Source organism: Rutilus rutilus (genome assembly GCF_951802725.1).
Source record: "Rutilus rutilus genome assembly, chromosome: 14".
NCBI lineage: Eukaryota > Metazoa > Chordata > Actinopteri > Cypriniformes > Leuciscidae > Rutilus > Rutilus rutilus.
In genome coordinates this window covers 7,261,608-7,282,434 of record NC_140219.1, presented here as the reverse complement: position 1 = coordinate 7,282,434, position 20,827 = coordinate 7,261,608, and positions in this window count along the sequence as shown.

Below are 20,827 nucleotides of genomic sequence, written 5' to 3'. Positions count from 1 at the left end.
TTGAGGCTTGTAATGTTTAAAGCAGATGTCTTAACAAATGTCAGTAGACCGGGAAGATTTTAAAACGAGCCGTTCATTCATAAATACGCAATATCACTGTGAAAATACAGACCGGATGTCAAAAGACAACGAGTGCAGCGCTGAAAAGGGGCGGGGCTACATAATATTGCTGTGATCTCATAACAGGCCGATTGTTGTGACAAATGATTGATTATTGAAGAATATAGTGGGCATATGAATTAAAAAAATAAATAATTATGTGCACAGATAAAACATTTTAAATACTGCATATTCCATATAAAAATTATCTATTTTGATTTCATAGTGACTTTAAAAGAACACACATTGTAACAGGATTGCAGTAAATTGCATATTTTTACATTTTGAATGTATTATAAAAGGTGTGACGTCAAGACCATTGCCGTGTCCATTGAAAAGTCTAGTGCGACCGCAGCTTTAGATGTTTGTTTTCGCTCACTCACCTGACCTGCACCTGTTCAGCAGGGTGTGTGTGCAACGTATTAATGACTCTCTGGCACCGCAGAAGAGCAGCTGTCACTCGAACACACTGTTCACTCCGCCGGTGAAATACGAGCTGTGATGGATGAGGTGTCGACAGAGCCATTGTGATTCAACACTGAAAGTGTTGAGCACAATGACATACTCGATTTCAGCAGGTTCCTATGTGGTTGTTGGTGGCCACAATATATTAGGAATCATTCGTGTCCATAGCACGTGCAGGAGTGCTAAAATGTAACCTTTTTTTTTTGAACCAGTTGTCCACTTAAAGGGGTCATCGGATGCTCATTTTCCACAAGTTCGTATGATTCTTTAGGGTCTTCATGTAAAGTTTGTAACATACTTTGGTTAAAATTCCTCAGTGGTTGTGTAAAACAACACCCTTTTTACCTCCTCAAAACAGTGAATGGATTTTTTTCATCGTATGGTGGTTGTGTCCACACACTGCAAAGACATATTTATATACAAACACCATATAAAAGTGAATTTTGCATTCGATGACCCCTTTAATATTCAACAATATTATTGATCTGACTGTACTGATGCTGTTGAATGAGAACTGAACTGAGCAGGACGGTGACATCATTTTTTGCAAAACTGCTTTAGAGATTAAATGAACTAGGCTAATTTAATAATTAATTTATGATATTTCCAACGAAACTGGATCAAGACTGAACTGACTTCAACTGAACAACAGCCGAAATGTATAATTTTCCTGTTATCACTGTAAATCTGTATTGTATATGCTAAATAAATAAAGGTGACGACTTGAATTGCATGACCATTCCAGTTTTGATATTACTTTATCACTATTCTCTTATAGGCCTATATTATTGTTTTCATGAATGACTGGCAAAAATAAAAAGCACCTCAGTAAAATTTACCATTAAGTTCTATTGCAAAGTACAGATCAATAATTATTTAAAAATAACTAATTTCAGAAAACGAAAGGGAATGATGAGGAAATTATTTGCGGTTCAATTCATGCATCAAGGGTTAATATTTAGGCTATTGGTTTTTTGATAAGCGCATGACCATTAAATAAGTGAAGCTTCCCTTTGAAAACACCACTGAATATAATAATTATGAACATTATTAATATGAATACACAACATGAATATGATTAATATGAATTGTTATTATTATATAAATATTAAATTCTAGATTATATTGTTGTAATACAATTATAATGAAATTACTTCATTTATATTATAATTATTATATTAATTTGTCCTTTTTAACGTTGAATTATCCATAGCACATGACAGACAGAAGAGTGGGATGCATGGCTAGGGATTGTGGGTAGGAATTTGAATGTTTACAGTGGTCCCACTTCTACTGTCTCAGGGTATAATAAACATAAACTCTCTCATGCGCCATCTGTCTATCTCCTGGAGAGCCAGTAGTCCACTTCATCTTCTCTCCTGATGGCCCTTTGGAGCTGCCATCAGATTCTTTCACCGTGACCTCATGGTGCTGGAAAGACACTTGTGTATCTTTATCACGTTATTAAATTCTCACCCGTCTATTTAGATCCCCTGGAGAGTCCGAGCAGGATTGTATGACAAATGTGAGGAGAGGAGAGGATATGATAGCGCTGTGGAGAAGTGAGAGGACAAAATGACCATGGAGCCATCCATTTTTTGCTCTAGCTCCTGCACAGACAAATTCAGTTGCTTTTTCAGTGAATGCTATCAATAAACGTTTTGGAATCTGATGCTGGCTTGTGTTGAGCATTGCCTTTTTTTTTTTTTTTACCACAATGCAGAATTCAGCCTGAAGGGATGGATGTCTTGCCCTTGACTCACATATTTAAACAGGAGCCTCCACCCACTTTCACGGACCCCCGTTTCCGGCAAATGCGTTTGGGCAGGATTAGGCCAAAGCGTGCATGCCTTTCTGCCAGAATGACTCTTCCATGAGCCACTGTTCTGCAGATCATGCTGATGATTTTAAATAGTTAACCAGCTAATCTTTCTGAAAATGTCACATCAAGTGTCAGTTGTGGCTGAATGACAGAAAGTACTCTGTACATTCCTCCGTTTGTTTAAAAAAATTAAAAAAATCATTCTTTGATGAATAGAAACTTCAAAAGCACAGCATTCATTTAAAAAAGAACAATGCAACATTATGTGCTGAGTAAACTTTCCAAACTTTTGAACAGTAAAATAAATAAATCTGTCTGTGCCTGTTTTCTGTGATTTAACAAATATTGCTGATGGAGCCTAACTTGTGTTTGACCCAGGATATTCCTTTAAGTATCCTGAATCAGCCTGATTCAATCAGGTGCTGCAACGACCATGTGTCAGTGTTTGGCTCTAGTCTGGTTTCTGAACAGCGAGCCACAGAGAGGAGGGAGCTGTAGTCGGGCCTGAGGAATGTAAGGAGGGGATTTTTCATATGGTGAGCTCACTGCTCTTCTCACAAGCTCTGCTTTACAACAAAGACAGACGATGGCAAGAAGCATCCACATCCTTTATAAGGAGTTTTCAGTGATCCATTCTTCTAGAATTACAATAATGCACAGCTTTTTTTAATCTGCACCCAACCCTGTTGAAAAGTCCACCACAGACATGTGTTGTTGTTTTTAGTTTTTTGCAGTGCATAATTTTCTTACATTTTTTTGCGCATTACAACATCATTAAAACAAGATAAATCCTAAGACAATTTACAACATTAGACTTCTACAGTGAGCATTACACCTCCTCTGGTCCCAGAACCCTCAACTTTCGACCTTTGCAAAAGGCGGAAGCAGTAATTAGACCACAAACCCAGATCCCGGAGTCATCGACTCTAATGTCACAGAGCATGGTTTTGGCGTCTCTTCCAGGCATGAACAAAGGCTGGCTCAGAGCACTTAAAAAGTTATTTTTCGGTGTGCTCTGCACTTCTTAAACAGTTTCAAAAGCTGACTGGATAGAAATATGAAAAACGGTTTCTTCCAAACAGTCACTTAGACCTGTTAAATCATTAAAAAATCTATGCGGTGAGGTCTGATTACTCAGCCGTTTCCCCCCGGTGAATGTGTAAGCGTGAGTCAGAGCACACAGTCTTTGTGTCTCCATGTGAAACCTTGCCTCTCTGTGCCCCCTGTGTTTTCTGGGGCTGACGAGCAGATGAATGGGCCCCGGGGACAATGAGATGATGTATGCTTATACAGGTCTGGCCCATCATCAATGAACTCGTATCAAACGCTCACCACAATGTGTGCGATCTGTGAGTCAACGGACAATATCGCTCAGTGAATTTGAAACGACAACAACTGAATCACAGCTACGAATAATTCAGCTGCAGTTGACTGTGCAAATACTAAATAAACATGGTTAGAGCTGTAATATTGACACTGACTCCATTACTAGATAAATGTTGAGGCCCTGGCGTTTCTAAATCTGGATCCGCAGTTATGATCTGCACATCATAAAAGTTCTAAACATAGACCTGTGAATGTGCCATGGTTTATATTCAGATATTGGACCCGAGTGTGTTATCTGACAGCTTGACCCACAAAAAATATCTCCTTGTGTCTGTCTTTCTGGGGTTCTATTCATGTTCTATGTATATCTGAAGGTGTCAAACTTTAAACCTAGTTTATTTACATCATATAATGTATTGGAGATTTAAACAGGATATTCAATGAGAAAAACAATGTCGAACTGGAATTGACTAGTCACTAAGACCAAGAATGTGCAATAAAAAAACTAAACGCACTCTTAAAAAAAAAGGTTCTTAAAGGGAGAACCATTTTGGGTTCCCAAAAGAACCTTTCAGCGAACAGTTCTTAAAGGGATAGTTCACCCAAAAATGATTTACTCACCCTCATGTTGTTCCGAACATGTAAGACTTTCGTTCATCTTCAAAACACAAATGCAGATCTTTTTTGATGAAATCTGAGAGTGTATGTCCCTAGACAGCTACGCAACTATACCACTTTGACGCTTCAAAAAGTTCATAAAGAGTAAAACTGATCTATACGAATTAAGCGGTTTGGTCCACATTTTCTGAAGAGAATCGATTGCTTTATATAATGAACAGATTTCATTTAGGCTTTTATTCACATATACATATTAATCAGGGAACATAAACAGAAGCTCAACTGAACCTGACTGATGTGCGAGAACATGTCAAGCGAAAATGTATGAGCTTCCGTTTACCACAACTGATGTGAGTTGATCGATATTTATATGTGAATAAAATCCTAAATTCAATCTGGTCAGTGTATCAAACGATCGAGTCTCTTCAGAAAATGTGGACTACTGTAAACCGCTCAAAACTAGTTTTACGATCTCTTTATGAACTCTTTGAAGCGTCACAGTGGTAGTTGCGTAGCTGTCAATGGAGGGACAGAAAGCTCTCAGATTTCATCAAAAAGATCGTCATTTTTGTTCCTAAGATGAACGGAAGTCTTACAGGAATGGAACGACATGGGTGAGTACTGAAATAATTTTCTTTTTAGGGTGAACTATCCCTTTAAAGAACCATTATTTTCTCGGTCTAAAGAACATTTCAATAATGTAAAGAACTCTTTTACACTATAAACAACCCTTTGTACAATGGACAAGTTCCATGGATGTTAAAGATTCTTCATGGAACCATTGATGCCAAAGAACCTTTATTTTGGGTCAAATTGATTTTACATTGATTTTTGATTACGTATATGAACAAAAACTACTGAAACATTAAGGACAGTTTCCAGACCACCTGCAAAATGAGGGGCTGACTGTGAAACACATTTTCTCCCACTAATAAAGCTGTACTGAAAGCAGGAACGAGAACACGGAACAGAAAACAAAGACAGACTTTTATAGCCGGTCATTAGCTGGTGATTAAACTCTGTGCAGGTGGATCTGTGGGAATAAATCACACATCTGCTGAAACTAATGTTGAGTCTCCCTCATTCTCTGGCTCATAAAGACACCCAATGGAGATTAAAGGAATGAGTCTGTTCCCTGGTAACATTATGGGTCATTCCCCAGCATTCCTTGTGTAGGCTGGACTGGTATAATGGGATGGTGACAGAAACTAAGAAGAGGCGTTTTGTTTTATTCTGCTTCTCGTGCCAACTGGCCTGTTACAAGAATACAAGGTGGATCCTGTGCATTTGCCCTTCCTTGATATTGTAATATGAAATGTTCTTCTTGAATATTTGATTCTATTTGATTAAAGAAATTAATACTTTTATTCACCAGGGATACATGTCACACGTGGCTGTATAGAATCTCATGACAATGAAAGATAATGAAAAATAAAACAAAAAACACATAGGTAGTGTACTTTTCAATGGTAGTGTATTTCTGTATAAAGATATTGTCCTCAATCTTTTGAGATACTCTGTATGAAAACATGCTGTGACTTTTAAAACTCAAATTTTCCTTCCCAGTCTAAAAACTTATTGGAACTAAGCTACAAAAATGTCTCACACTGAAATCATTGGATTACAGATGTCAGATACATGAAAAATTAACACACACCAACAACGCCTATTCAATATGCAGAAACTTGGTCTGCCACATTGAGGAAACAGCAAAAAAAAGCTGTATAGATACTACTAGCCTTAAAACCCACATGGGAAAGTCCCCCCAAATCTTTGGAAACAAGCATTATTTTTAACAGGATTCCAGATCATTTCAGTATTTCAGATCATTTCATTCATTCAACCAATTTTTTGGACCATTCAACCAATCGCTGATTCTTTTGTAAATGAAACAAGTGAGAATTCGGAACCACATTCTACTCTTAATATTTTCACTATATCTTTCTATGGCAGGAATAGTAAGAGTAGTACAGTATGCAGTTCAGAATTCAGCAACTGTCAGAATGAGTGAATAAAACATTCATCCAATTTGTTCGATTTTAATAGTTTTTGTAGAACATTTCAGTGCAGACTGTTGTTGTTTTTCTAACATGGAATGCAGAATAAAAAAAATAAATAAAAAAGGTTGAAAAGGATATTACAACAAACCTGCAGTGTTGCTGCTTATTAGTGACAAGGCCGTTTATGCAGAAGTCTTCTAAGGGTCAGGAAAGAGGGTTAAAAATGGTCATAAAAAAACTAAATCATGACTTTTTTGGGCACAAAAAAAAAAAAGATTAACATTACAAGTGGAACTCAGGAAGAAAAATACATAAAGCTGTGCTACATTGAAAACTCCTTTCACCATTCAACAAACACTGTCAACAAGAAGCACTGACAAAGTGCAGCCTTAACATAAAATCTGCTTTTTTTAGGAACGAGAGCAATTGTTTCCCATTTCCATTCACCAGCAGCTTGTGCTCTTTCTTCTCCTTGTGAGAGCTATTCTTGTGTGTTTTCTTTTGATGCGGGGTTCTTCCACTTCTTCTAAAAATAACTTTAGAAAACATTCAAGGCCAGACTCAGATAAGATGCGCTATTCCTGGCATACACTAGTTTAACCCTTAATGGATCCGAATATTGAATTAAATCATACACACAGTAAATGCATTAGATAGAGAATTTTAAATGTTAGTTTGAGCTTTATATACTGTCACGGTCTCTTTTTTTTTAATGCAATTTAAAGGGAAGGAAAGGAAGTGAACAAGAGAACAAAAATTGCCTTGCTGAGTTACAGATTCATTTTATGCTTCTTTATCTGTTACTGTAAAAAGGGAAAAGGTCTATAAGTAAGCGAACAGCAAATCTTGTTTTCTTAAACACAAAAGATGTGATGTTCCCCTCATTTGTACTAATTTGCGGTTTATAATTTCTATCAATTTCAGATGTTTCTACTTATATTATTGTATTTTATACCACACAGTTTATTGATGGTGGAAATTATTTCCTTTCTACAAGTTACATCGGTACATCAGCAGATGGCAACAGGTTGCTGTCTTTATGAGTAAGTCACTTACTTTCAGGAATGAAACAAGTGACTGCGGTGACGAACGAGGCATTGGGTGCTTATCATTTCTTATTTGTGTATCCTCGTTTCCTTTCCTTCCGTCTCAGCTCCACCCTTCAACTGATTCGTTCAAAACCGCTGAGACTCACTGAATCATTCTTCAACTGATTTATTCATACGCAGTTGCATAAACATAGCTACTAAGTTAAGACTGTAAGAACTAGTCTGACCAACTAGCAGAACTTTGGTTAGGGCTAATCACTCTTACTCTTCGGATTCAAATTAGACCAATCTACCTTTTCATGTAACTGACTGAAAGTTATGAAAAACTTTTCATTCTAGAAAAAAACTAGATGACTAACTTGTAAGACTAGTCTAAGCATTTTATGCAATCGGCCCCAGAACGAAACAAGTGATTGTCTTAGTTTGAAAGCGTTGAATCATTCAGGAACGAAACAAGTGACTTCCCTTACCAGCAAAGTCATTGAACCAATTTGCTCAAACATCCTGTTTGATTCTGTAATGAAAGTGACTATCATTATATGAGAGTCATTGAATCATTAACCAAATCACTCAAACCGCTGATTCTTTTGTAAATGAAACAAGTGAGAATTCGGAACCACATTCTACTCTTAATATTTTCACTATATCTTTCTATGGCAGGGATGAAATGTTCCTGAACGGCAACATTAACACAGCAGCAGAATCGGGTTGTCAGTCCCCCTTTGAATCTTTAATACAGTTACGTTTGCATGGAGTTTGATTATTTACGGGAGTGACAACTGCATTATATATAGAGCTGGTAAGTCCCGCCCCTTCCGCTAACCCCACTGGACCTCTAGGTTGAAAAATCGTCAATGCAAGTGAATGTGAGAAAATAATTATTTTCTGGTCCCGTTTGAATTTTTCCATGAATGTGAACATATGTTGTCTGTGAATTTTTAATAGAATTTTTCGTGTGAAGAATGCTACAATTTAACGGGTAGAAGTTTGATACGGTTAGACTTTGTGTGAGAGCACTTTGTGGACTACAACTAGTTTTTACGTCAGACGGGAATCTGAAGAAAGAACAGCCCATTTGGTTTGAATGGTGACATTTGGGTACAAAACACACAGGCATCTCGATCTGTCTCCATAGATTATCGCAGCATTAGCACCGTGATTTGACAAGTGGAGGGAAAATGTGTTATGGGGTGACGTCACATAGGCGACATGTAGTCTTTCTCGTTATGTCTTTTCCACAACTGCTAGCCAAAGAATCATACAATATACTGTCAAACTCGTAACATGAAAAATTCTATAAAAAATTCACAGACAACATATGTTCACGTTCATGGCGCAATTCAAACGGGACCAGAAAATAATTATTTTCTCACATTCACTTGCATTGACGATTTTTCAACCTAGAGGTCCACTTGGGGTTTTACGGATGGGCGGGACTTACCAGCTCTATAACCCTGCTAAGTTCAGCTGGCCGTCGGTGAGAGAGAGAACTCTGATTGGCTGTTCAGCTTAGCGAACGAGTCAGTGCACGAGAATAAAAGCGAAAGTGATGTAAGCGGGCAAAGACAGTACAGACAAAGAGCTGCTTTGTTATCTGAGGTTTCAGTTTCCCTCTTTAAATTATGAAAATAGACTATTGATACCTGCAGAAATAGAGAGGTGACAGTCGCCTTTAGACCTTTTGGTGTGTTCAAGCGCAGTTGTTTAGCTGAGGCGCAGCCGAGGAGAGGCGACAACACAGTCAGCTTTTCTTGCCGCTAGTTCTTTGAAGATGGCATGGTGTGTCCCGGGCTTAAGATCCTAAGGAACACTTGATAATTATAGACAGGTGTGTTTGATCAGGGTTGGATCTGAACTCTGTGGGTAGATAGATCTCCAGGAACAGGTTTGGGCACCCTTGCTGTCACCAAACTCACACTTGTAACAAACTCACACTTGCCGGAGCTGCTCAGTCAGTTTCGAGGTTTGCGGGCGACTCAAATGCTCTGCTCTCACACACTGATGCTGTTAATTAAGGTTCATTTAGATCTGAAGGATAAACTCCAGCTCGACTGGACTTTTGTTGTTTCAAAAGTGCTAAGACTTTCCAGTTTTATGGATGTCGTTCTATTACTTTAGTCACTGACGCTATTGGTTTGGGACACAGGTGAACGGAGCAGAATATGGGATTTACTTCCGTTGCACAATGACTGCATTGCATTTGTTTTGGAATCAAAAGGGTGGGTGATATAACTTGTTATTTGGTTGAAAAATAAAAACAGAAACCAAAGCAATTGTTTTTTCGTCTAGAGGTATTGCTCTCCTGAATGGAAAACTGTGTTTGTATGACGCATTCCCTGCAGGCCATACCTGAAGAACGCTCAGGAATGCCACCTACAATCACAGCAGTGTGTAATCTGTTGCCACAGGCTACATTCTGTATCAGATCTTTATCACATATACGAAAACTTCCGGTGGGAGCTATTGTTACAAAGCTGAGCTCTGACTAATGCTGTGACTCTCAAGGTAAGTAGCGTCAATGGAGGCCTTTTTCATCAGCGGTGTTCAAGCAAAAGAAGCCCAGGAACTCCCTTAACACCCACGGCACACTTATCAGGTTTCCTTTGTTGACTGAGCCTGTGAACTGTGTTCTTTAACCAGTTGTCAAATATTTACAACATTTAAAGAATGAAGGTCATACTCGAGGTTAATGACAAAGAAAATCAGTGTACAAAGGTGAACTTGAGATTCAGGAGCTTTCATGTGGGAAGTTAGGACGTCTAGGAGTGTTTGTATGTCCATCTATGGTGGTGAATCTCACAAAACGTCTCAAGAAAATATTAGATTTCACTCCCAAAATTAAAAGAAAAGTTCATTTTGAAAACTATTAATACTTTTTTACACTTGACATTTTCTTAAAAATTCAGCACATCTTCCTCCAAATTCTCAGCATATGCAAAAATATTGGTCTCAATAATGCAATGCAAATAATAATTATTAACTAAATTATGTAATTATTAATTACAGCTATAACTGTCATCAAACAATAAAAATTAGAATTAAAAACGTTCTTAATTTACACGAAAATAATGTCACAATGCAAAAAAAAAATTGTAATACGTTTACATGACAACGATGCACTAAAAACGGAAAAGTTTTTCCTTTGTACCGACGACAGCGTTGTCAAAATGATCCCCATTCATCCGTGAAAATGACTAAAAATGCTGTATTCAGCCCCTTAAAAGAGGCTTCATTTTCTTCATACACCAGTTTTCTTTTGGTTTTGGTATGAAATGTGACTTGGACGTGATTTTGCAAGATCCTTCCATATCGCTCAACTACCTTAACATCTGTTACCTTGTCATCATCAGGTTCCTGTCATAAAATAAAATAAATTCTGGCTCATCGCGATGACACCTAATGACTGATACCGAAAAAGACAGTTTTGTTTTATCATGTTGTGTCTGTTGCTCTTAGTTTCCAAGAAAAACTGAACTTTGCCCTCTCGCGCCAGACTTTCTGTTTGCTGCCAGTAAATGACAATCCTGAATTTATTATAACATACTGTATAAGCTTGCAGAGCGTGTGTATTTCATAAATCAAAAAAGAGGTCACGACCCAAACTAAAGACCTCAGTGTGGCTTACCCTACCATCTTGTCATCAAGAGCAGCTGTCTATTCTGAGGAAAGCCAGAACAGTGTACTGTATCAATGCTTCACAGAGTTTCCTGACCTTCACACAATACTGCCTGTGAAATTCCACAACGCCATGGCAGGACTTACAGCGAGATCCCAGTAGCAAATGTTGCATTTTATAGACTTTCTTAAAAATGGTTAGTGAGAGCCAAAATACACAATACAACATGCCCCTTGACAGTCTATTTTTTACATTGCTGACAGCTTAGATTCAACCACAGACAAGAACACGAAATGTGCGCTAATGTCAAATGCAGATCTGAGGTTACATCACATATGACATGACATTATTATTCTTTATTTAACAGACATTTATTTTTATCCAAAGTGACAAGCACACTCTTAAAGGGATAGTTGACCCAAAATGAAACTACTGTCATCATTTACTCACCCTCATGTCGTTCCAAACTTGTATGCTGTTAGTTTCTGTGGAACGCAAAAAGAGAACTTCAGAAGGACAGCTATTATATGACTTCAAGGGTTAGTTCACAAAAAAAAGAAAATTCTGTCATTAATTACTCAACCTCATGTCGTTCCAAACCCGTAAGACTTTCGTTCATCAACACAAATAGCTCCCTCCATAGACAGCTACACTTTGAAGATCATAAAGATATTTTAAAACTAATCCATATGAATTGAGTAGTTTAGTCCAATTGTTTTTTGAAGAGACACAATCGCTTTATTTGATGAACAGATTTAATTTAGGCTTTTATTCACATAAACATTCATCAACTCACACATCAGTTGTGCTAAATGGAAGTGCAAGCATTTTCGCATGACGTGCGAGAACCAATGAGGTTCATTTTTGTTACACATCATGTTTGAGTTTCAGCAAGAACCAATGAGGTTCATTCTTGTGTTTCGCAACACGTTTGAGTTTCAGCAAGAACCAATGAGGTTCATTCTTGTGTTTTGCATTACGTTTAAGCTTCTGCAAGAACCAATGAGGTTCATTCTTGTGTTACGCATTACGTTTGAGCTTCCGCAAGAACCAATGAGGTTCATTCTTGTGTTTAGCAGCACGTTTAAGCTTCTGCAAGAACCAATGAGGTTCATTCTTGTGTTACGCATTACGTTTGAGCTTCCGCAAGAACCAATGAGGTTCATTCTTGTGTTTAGCAGCACGTTTGAGCTTCCGCAAGAACCAATGAGGTTCATTCTTGTGTTTCGCATTACGTTTGAGCTTCCGCAAGAACCAATGAGGTTCATTCTTGTGTTTAGCAGCACGTTTAAGCTTCTGCAAGAACCAATGAGGTTCATTCTTGTGTTTCGCATTACGTTTGAGCTTCCGCAAGAACCAATGAGGTTCATTCTTGTGTTTAGCAGCACGTTTGAGCTTCGACAAGAACCAATGAGGTTCATTCTTGTGTTTAGCAGCACATTTAAGCTTCCGCAAGAACCAATGAGGTAAATTTTTGTGTTTAGCAGCACGTTTGAGCTTCCGCAAGAACTAATGAGGTTCATTTTTGTGTTTAGCAGCACGTTTGAGCTTCCGCAAGAACCAATGAGGTTCATTCTTGTGTTACACATCATGTTTGAGCTTCCGCAAGAACCAATGAGGTTCATTCTTGTGTTTTGCATTACGTTTAAGCTTCTGCAAGAACCAATGAGGTTCATTCTTGTGTTTAGCAGCACGTTTGAGCTTCCGCAAGAACCAATGAGGTTCATTCTTGTGTTTAGCAGCACGTTTGAGCTTCCGCAAGAACCAATGAGGTTCATTCTTGTGTTAATTACGTTTGAGCTTCCGCAAGAACCAATGAGGTTCATTCTTGTGTTAATTACGTTTGAGCTTCCGCAAGAACCAATGAGGTTCATTCTTGTGTTTAGCAGCACGTTTGAGCTTCCACAAGAACCAATGAGGTTCATTCTTGTGTTACGCATTACGTTTGAGCTTCCGCAAGAACCAATGAGGTTCATTCTTGTGTTTAGCAGCACGTTTGAGCTTCCGCAAGAACCAATGAGGTTCATTCCTGTGTTAATTACGTTTGAGCTTCCGCAAGAACCAATGAGGTTCATTCTTGTGTTTAGCAGCACGTTTGAGCTTCCACAAGAACCAATGAGGTTCATTCTTGTGTTTAGCAGCACGTTTGAGCTTCCGCAAGAACCAATGAGGTTCATTCTTGTGTTTAGCAGCACATTTAAGCTTCTGCAAGAACCAATGAGGTTCATTCTTGTGTTTAGCAGCACGTTTGAGCTTCCGCAAGAACCAATGAGGTTCATTCTTGTGTTTAGCAGCACGTTTGAGCTTCCGCAAGAACCAATGAGGTTCATTCTTGTGTTAATTACGTTTGAGCTTCCGCAAGAACCAATGAGGTTCATTCTTGTGTTAATTACGTTTGAGCTTCCACAAGAACCAATGAGGTTCATTCTTGTGTTTAGCAGCACGTTTGAGCTTCCACAAGAACCAATGAGGTTCATTCTTGTGTTACGCATTACGTTTGAGCTTCCGCAAGAACCAATGAGGTTCATTCTTGTGTTTAGCAGCACGTTTGAGCTTCCGCAAGAACCAATGAGGTTCATTCCTGTGTTAATTACGTTTGAGCTTCCGCAAGAACCAATGAGGTTCATTCTTGTGTTTAGCAGCACGTTTGAGCTTCCGCAAGAACCAATGAGGTTCATTCTTGTGTTTAGCAGCACGTTTGAGCTTCCGCAAGAACCAATGAGGTTCATTCCTGTGTTAATTACGTTTGAGCTTCCGCAAGAACCAATGAGGTTCATTCTTGTGTTTCGCATTACGTTTGAGCTTCCGCAAGAACCAATGAGGTTCATTCTTGTGTTTAGCAGCACGTTTGAGCTTCCACAAGAACCAATGAGGTTCATTCTTGTGTTTAGCAGCACATTTAAGCTTCCGCAAGAACCAATGAGGTTAATTTTTGTGTTTAGCAGCACGTTTGAGCTTCCGCAAGAACTAATGAGGTTCATTTTTGTGTTTAGCAGCACGTTTGAGCTTCCGCAAGAACTAATGAGGTTCATTTTTGTGTTTAGCAGCACGTTTGAGCTTCCGCAAGAACCAATGAGGTTCATTTTTGTGTTACACATCATGTTTGAGCTTCCGCAAGAACCAATGAGGTTCATTCTTGTGTTTTGCATTACGTTTAAGCTTCTGCAAGAACCAATGAGGTTCATTCTTGTGTTACGCATTACGTTTGAGCTTCCGCAAGAACCAATGAGGTTCATTCTTGTGTTTAGCAGCACGTTTGAGCTTCCGCAAGAACCAATGAGGTTCATTCTTGTGTTAATTACGTTTGAGCTTCCGCAAGAACCAATGAGGTTCATTCTTGTGTTTCGCATTACGTTTGAGCTTCCGCAAGAACCAATGAGGTTCATTCTTGTGTTTAGCAGCACGTTTGAGCTTCCACAAGAACCAATGAGGTTCATTCTTGTGTTTAGCAGCACATTTAAGCTTCCGCAAGAACCAATGAGGTTAATTTTTGTGTTTAGCAGCACGTTTGAGCTTCCGCAAGAACTAATGAGGTTCATTTTTGTGTTTAGCAGCACGTTTGAGCTTCCGCAAGAACTAATGAGGTTCATTTTTGTGTTTAGCAGCACGTTTGAGCTTCCGCAAGAACCAATGAGGTTCATTTTTGTGTTTAGCAGCACGTTTGAGCTTCCGCAAGAACCAATGAGGTTCATTCTTGTGTTTTGCATTACGTTTAAGCTTCCGCAAGAACCAATGAGGTTCATTCTTGTGTTTAGCAGCACGTTTGAGCTTCCACAAGAACCAATGAGGTTCATTCTTGTGTTACGCATTACGTTTGAGCTTCCGCAAGAACCAATGAGGTTCATTCTTGTGTTTAGCAGCACGTTTGAGCTTCCACAAGAACCAATGAGGTTCATTCTTGTGTTTAGCAGCACATTTAAGCTTCCGCAAGAACCAATGAGGTTCATTCTTGTGTTTAGCAGCACATTTAAGCTTCCGCAAGAACCAATGAGGTTAATTTTTGTGTTTAGCAGCACGTTTGAGCTTCCGCAAGAACCAATGAGGTTCATTTTTGTGTTACGCATTACGTTTGAGCTTCCGCAAGAACCAATGAGGTTCATTCTTGTGTTTCGCAGCACGTTTGAGCTTCCGCAAGAACCAATGAGGTTCATTCTCATGTTACGCAGTACGTTTGAGCTCATGAACTTCTGGGGTTTGATTCCACAGCCTTTGGGTTATAAGCTCAGACATTAACCCATAAGATGACCAATCAATTTTATGCTCATTTAAATCTAAGAGCTTATTTTTGTTTTCTCAATTCCACCTGTTAACTTCAGTTGTTAAGGGAACTGGTATAAAGGAGCTGTTCATCATGATGTGGTGGGTGGAGGTAAGGATCTGCCTAGACATGCTGGGTGCTCCCTGAGCTTTGCGACACTCTCACAACTCTGGAATGCTTTTCAAAAATTCCATAAAGCTTAAAATGAGTCTGGTTTCTTATAAAGCTATTATTTTCAGGATGCTTGTTTTTTCCAATAAAAAGTTCCTGGAATGATTAAGGTGCTGCAATGCTTTCATATACGGCACCTTGGACGTGACTCCACCAAGTTTTAGATAAGTGCTCTGTGATTTTATTGTGATTTGACAGTGGCAGGCGGGGCTGTTTATCCAGAAACAACTGGAAGCACTAACCACTGGACACACTGTTCCAAATATAATTGATTTAATGGAAAACTACATCAAGTAAACATTTTTATATTTTGATTGGGTAGATTGTGGCTCATCAGAGTTAACTTGAATCCTACATTTTTCTAGAGGGAGGTTTTGATATGCGGGTTTTACCATGATAACATATTTCATTTTGTGTAGTGCAATGGGGAACATTCTTTTGCTTTTTTTTGCTCACTGTTATTTTAATTTATTAGCGGTGTTTGCCGTGGTTATGGATTTGGATAACCAATAACAATAATAAAAGTGACGCTTGCCTGTATTACAGTCTGTAACTCAGCTGAAACTACAAACTGAATTTAGCAGCAACTGGCTGGCGGAGTGACAGAGGGTTTTATACTCTCATCATTGTAATGACTCCCAAGAGTTTACTTTGGCCTGAGGAAAGAGATTCATGTATGACTTACGCCATCAATCACGTCCCATCATTTCATTCCAGATCTGAAACCAACGCAACCATTCCGTCATACCACCACCTATAGCGTGATGTGATATAAATACAGTTATACTTTTTGTAGACATGTTATTACCAAAATGCACGGGATAGAATGTTTCTTCTTGGTATTTTATAATTAAACCCCATTGGTTCTTGCTGAAGCTCAAACGTGCTGCCGAACACAAAAAAGAACGTCACTGTTTCTCGCACGCAGAGCCGGACAGTAACGGAGTACATTTACTTGAGTACAGTACTTAAGTAATTTTGAGGGATCTGTACTTTACTCGAGTATCATTTTTGGGGAGTACTCATGACTTTACTCAAGTACATTTGGGAGGCAAATATTGTACTCTTTACTCCGCTACATTTCTATCCATAACCGTGAGTACCCGTTACTTCTTCTTCAAAAAAAAAGGAAAAAAGAAAAATCTCGGAAACCCTCAATTTGTTGTTTCCCTCTCAAACGTGATTGGATTGTGCAGGCGCCACTGATTGGGACAGCCTATCAGCAATCACCTTCAGCTTTCCGCCAAAGTCAACTCCATGGTCAGATTTAGATAAGAGACGAAACCATGGACGAAACAATGGATGAAGACGCAGCAGGTCCATCCCGGGAATGTGCCAACCTATGGCCCCACCTCACCAGACTATTTCAATTTTCTGAACAAGTTAATGATAGTTTTCGCTTCAAGTGTTTGCTGTGTTTACCAATGTAAGCACTGTGGCAGCAGTAATGCAATATTTAGAAAATGTACTCTTGTACTCTTGATACTCAAGTACTTTTAAAAACAAGTACTTCAGTACTTTTACTTAAGTAGACATCTGACTGTAGTACTTTTACTTGTACTTGAGTAAAATTTAGCAAGGGGTATCTGTACTTTTACTCAAGTAATGAAGCTGTGTACTCTGTTCGCCTCTGCTCGCACGTCAAGCGAACAGGCTTGTGCTTTGTGTCCCTTCAGAAATTTCGATCGGATTGAAAGAGGTGGTGTAGACCTGAAATAATCCTATCAACATATAAATTAGGAATGTAAACGCTTGAATCCATCTATTTTCTCAAATGGATTAAAAAAATACTTTGCGCACATGCGCAGTGCTGTGATGCGTATGTTTACTGGTTAACTGGTCAGTGGATAAGACTGAACGAACGTTTATGAAACATTTGTTAAAAGAGCTCTTCTGTAATCAAGGCAAAAAACGACAATTATCCAGTGACATCATCGCAGTGGCTTTCTCCGGTTCTGAATGCACATGAACATATGAATCGGACTGCAACGAATTATTAAACAGAACTTTCAGAACCTGAAATCAGATTGGAATCTTTCTGATGACGAAAATGAGTGTATGTAAACATGCCTATTTTAAATGCAATTAGAATAAAACTGTGGGTACAATCATTTTGTCAAGATACATTTATTACAGTAGCTCAGTGCAAAAAAAATGTATCCTGCTAAATATAGCATATATATATATATATATATATATATATATATATATATATATATGTATATGTATATGAAGACTTCAGATGCAAAAGCCTCTAAGTGCCATCTGTACATATTGTTCAGTTATTTCACTCTAATGGCAATGAAAATGACCTATTAATTGTCATTAAAGTGAAATTACTGAACTTAAATATACATATTAGAAGAAATTTTAGATGGCACTTAGAGGCTTTTGCATCTGAAGTCTTCATATATATATATATATATATATATATATATATATATGTGTGTGTGTGTGTGTGTGTGTGTGTGTGTGTGTGTGTGTGTGTGTGTGTGTGTGTGTGTGTGTGTGTGTGTGTGTGTGTTTGAGTGTGTGTGTTCAGACGGTTTGGACAGATGTTGCAATTTGCAATATAAGTCTCAAAGGTAAATTTGGTTGCCCTGTCTGCTGAGATGCCACTATGACCTGATTGTGCTGGCAGTCGGGGTGTCTATGGGCTGTGACGGGTGATTACATCTAATTTCAACACCTGTCAAATGGATCTCTCAGTGTTTGTAAAGGCGGGGGTATTTGTGGTCACTGCTTGTGGGCTCGTGGTTATAGAAGGAGTGACATTTGTATTATTAATGGGACACCTGATGAGGTAGTGAGAGGGATTTATTGAGCATTCAAAAACTCCTGAAGTTCAAAGACTTTCTCTTTGAGAATTTCAAGAATCTTTTATTGTTTTACACAATGACTGATATTCTATTTTATATCTCAAATGGCAAAGTTTCTTGAGTGATATGCACAAAAAGTGCAGTGTCCTTAAAGGTCAAGTATGTAATATTTTTCAATGAAATGTTTCCTAGAGTCATAGAGAGAAGATTATAAGCAAGTCATTTGTAATGGTCAGATAAATGTTCGGATAAAAAAAAAAAAAAAAAATGAGGAAAGAGCCAGAGCCAAACCAGTATATCATAAAGACATGAAGTTCTTTTGAGCCAGTAAGAAACCAGAACTGCATAGCAACATGCAAAACAACAGTCAGAATAAACCACACAGCAGTTTCTGTGGGAAACTTACATTTTCTTCATAAAATGTCAAATATTTTTTTGCAAATGCGTTTGGTGGCGATAATGCCACAGAAATCACACAGATTTTACTGTCTCACTACAGATTGATAATATATTTTAGTTTTAAAATAGTTTGGTAGATAGTGTGAAAAGCTAATCTTGTTATTTTCAAAATGCCACCAGCCAATTAGCACAGTACAGGCCTAAATACACACATCCTGCCAAGCATAAATCTGCCACCACCACTCATTAGTTCACAAACACACATATCTAACCCACACAAACACATGAGAAGTTACTGTAAACATTCCTCCTAACACCCACTAACAACCAAAGACTTAAAATAATCAGACTTGTAAACCTCAGACTCTAATTACTAGAATAATGTCTGGTGGGAAAAACACAAACGCTAAGACTTGCAATGAGGCCCGTGTTGGTACAAACCCCTCTGTGGTCACAAACCTGCGCTAAGCTCTGCTGAAGTGATGGACACTCCCCCACTTGATAAATATAGCCCGCTCCCTCCTTATTATCATGGCTGGAATAGCATTAGCCAGCCGTCATGCACTCGATATACAAGCCGCATAAACACTCGCAGACTCTGTGAGTGGCCAACTGCAAAAGCCTGGACTCAAACCCGCTGGAAACAAAAACGATGTGGTCGCGTGTTTTGCGTAAGAGGAGAGTGAGTGAAAACTAAAAATGATGTTGGAAGGTTGTTGCTCGCAGACTGTTTTGCCCGCACTGTGCTGATTGAAGCACTGACTCACGCTGGTGGTTTGCCCACTCCTGAGAATTCTCAGAAGGAAAAAGGAAGGGGTTTCGCAAGGGGGCGGCAAGTTGTAAACAACAGTGACCACAGGAAACTGATACAGAAGTCATGGAAAGGTGTTTTGGGTGAACAATGAACCCATTAGAAAGAAAAACTACAAGTGAGATGAAATCTCTTGACAACAATGACAGAATGGAGACCTTTAAAATTGCAATGAAGAATGAATATTCTGTCGTCAGTTACTCACCCTCGTTCGTTCCAAACCTATATAGTCCAGTCATTTTATGAAAAAAGGTTGAACAAATTGCAACAGAAGCAAACTCAACTGATTTTGTATCCTCAATATGTCCTGAGTAAGGAAAAAAAAAGTCCCGAAGAATCCCATTAGGGGAAAGTTTCGAAAAAGACCCAAATATAGCCTATTCATTCTTTTTCTTACGTGAATATGGTAGAAATTTTAACCTTTAGATATCATCATGAAATTTACTGAGTTGATTACTTACATCAAGACAAACAAAAAATGTATTACAAGTTTTTTGAAATTGTTTGTTAACATGGTCAACCGATGCATAATCTAATTATGTATGTGCTAATTTGCATAAATACCACAACAGATCTAAACATTGGGTCTAGCCAGGTGAAAATGTCTTGTTGAATCTTGTTGACGCATAACAGTAACTACATGGAACCTATGAGCATTAATACATAGAGGCAGGAAGAAGTACTTTAAACCAGCCTTTATTCTTTTTTATTGCAGAGATGGGGTTTGGGGCTGGGTCCGTGGGACTGTTTCTGGGGATTCACTTTTTATTTTGCCTACCTTTTGCCTTCTGCATTCTCCTTACCATTGTCTCCTGTTCTTCCCTCAGACTCGTCGCCCAGAAACAGTCCCACGGACCCAGCCCCAAACCCCATCTCTTAATAATTAATAAAGGCTGGTTTCTAAAGTACTTCTTCCTGCCTCTATGTATTAATGCTCATGGGTAGCCTAAATGGGTTCCATTCAGACCTTAATATTAAGTATTTTACTGTTATATATGTCAACAAGATTCAACAAGACATTTTCACCTGGCAATACCCAATGTTTAGATCTGTTGTGGTATTTATGCAAATTAGCACATACATAATTAGATTATGCATCGTTTGTCCATGTTAACAAACAATTTCAAAAAACTTGTAATACATTTTTTATTTGTCTTGATGTAAGTAATCAACACAGTCAATTTCATGGTGATATCTAAGAATAGGCGTATGAATAGACTATACTTCTATAGTCTTTTTCGAAACTTTCCCCTAATGGGATTCTTCGGGACTTTTTTTTTTCCTTACTCAGGACATATTGAGGATACAAAATCAGTTGAGTTTGCTTCTGTTGCAATTTGTTCAAGGTTGACCCCCATTTTGGCTTAAAATGAC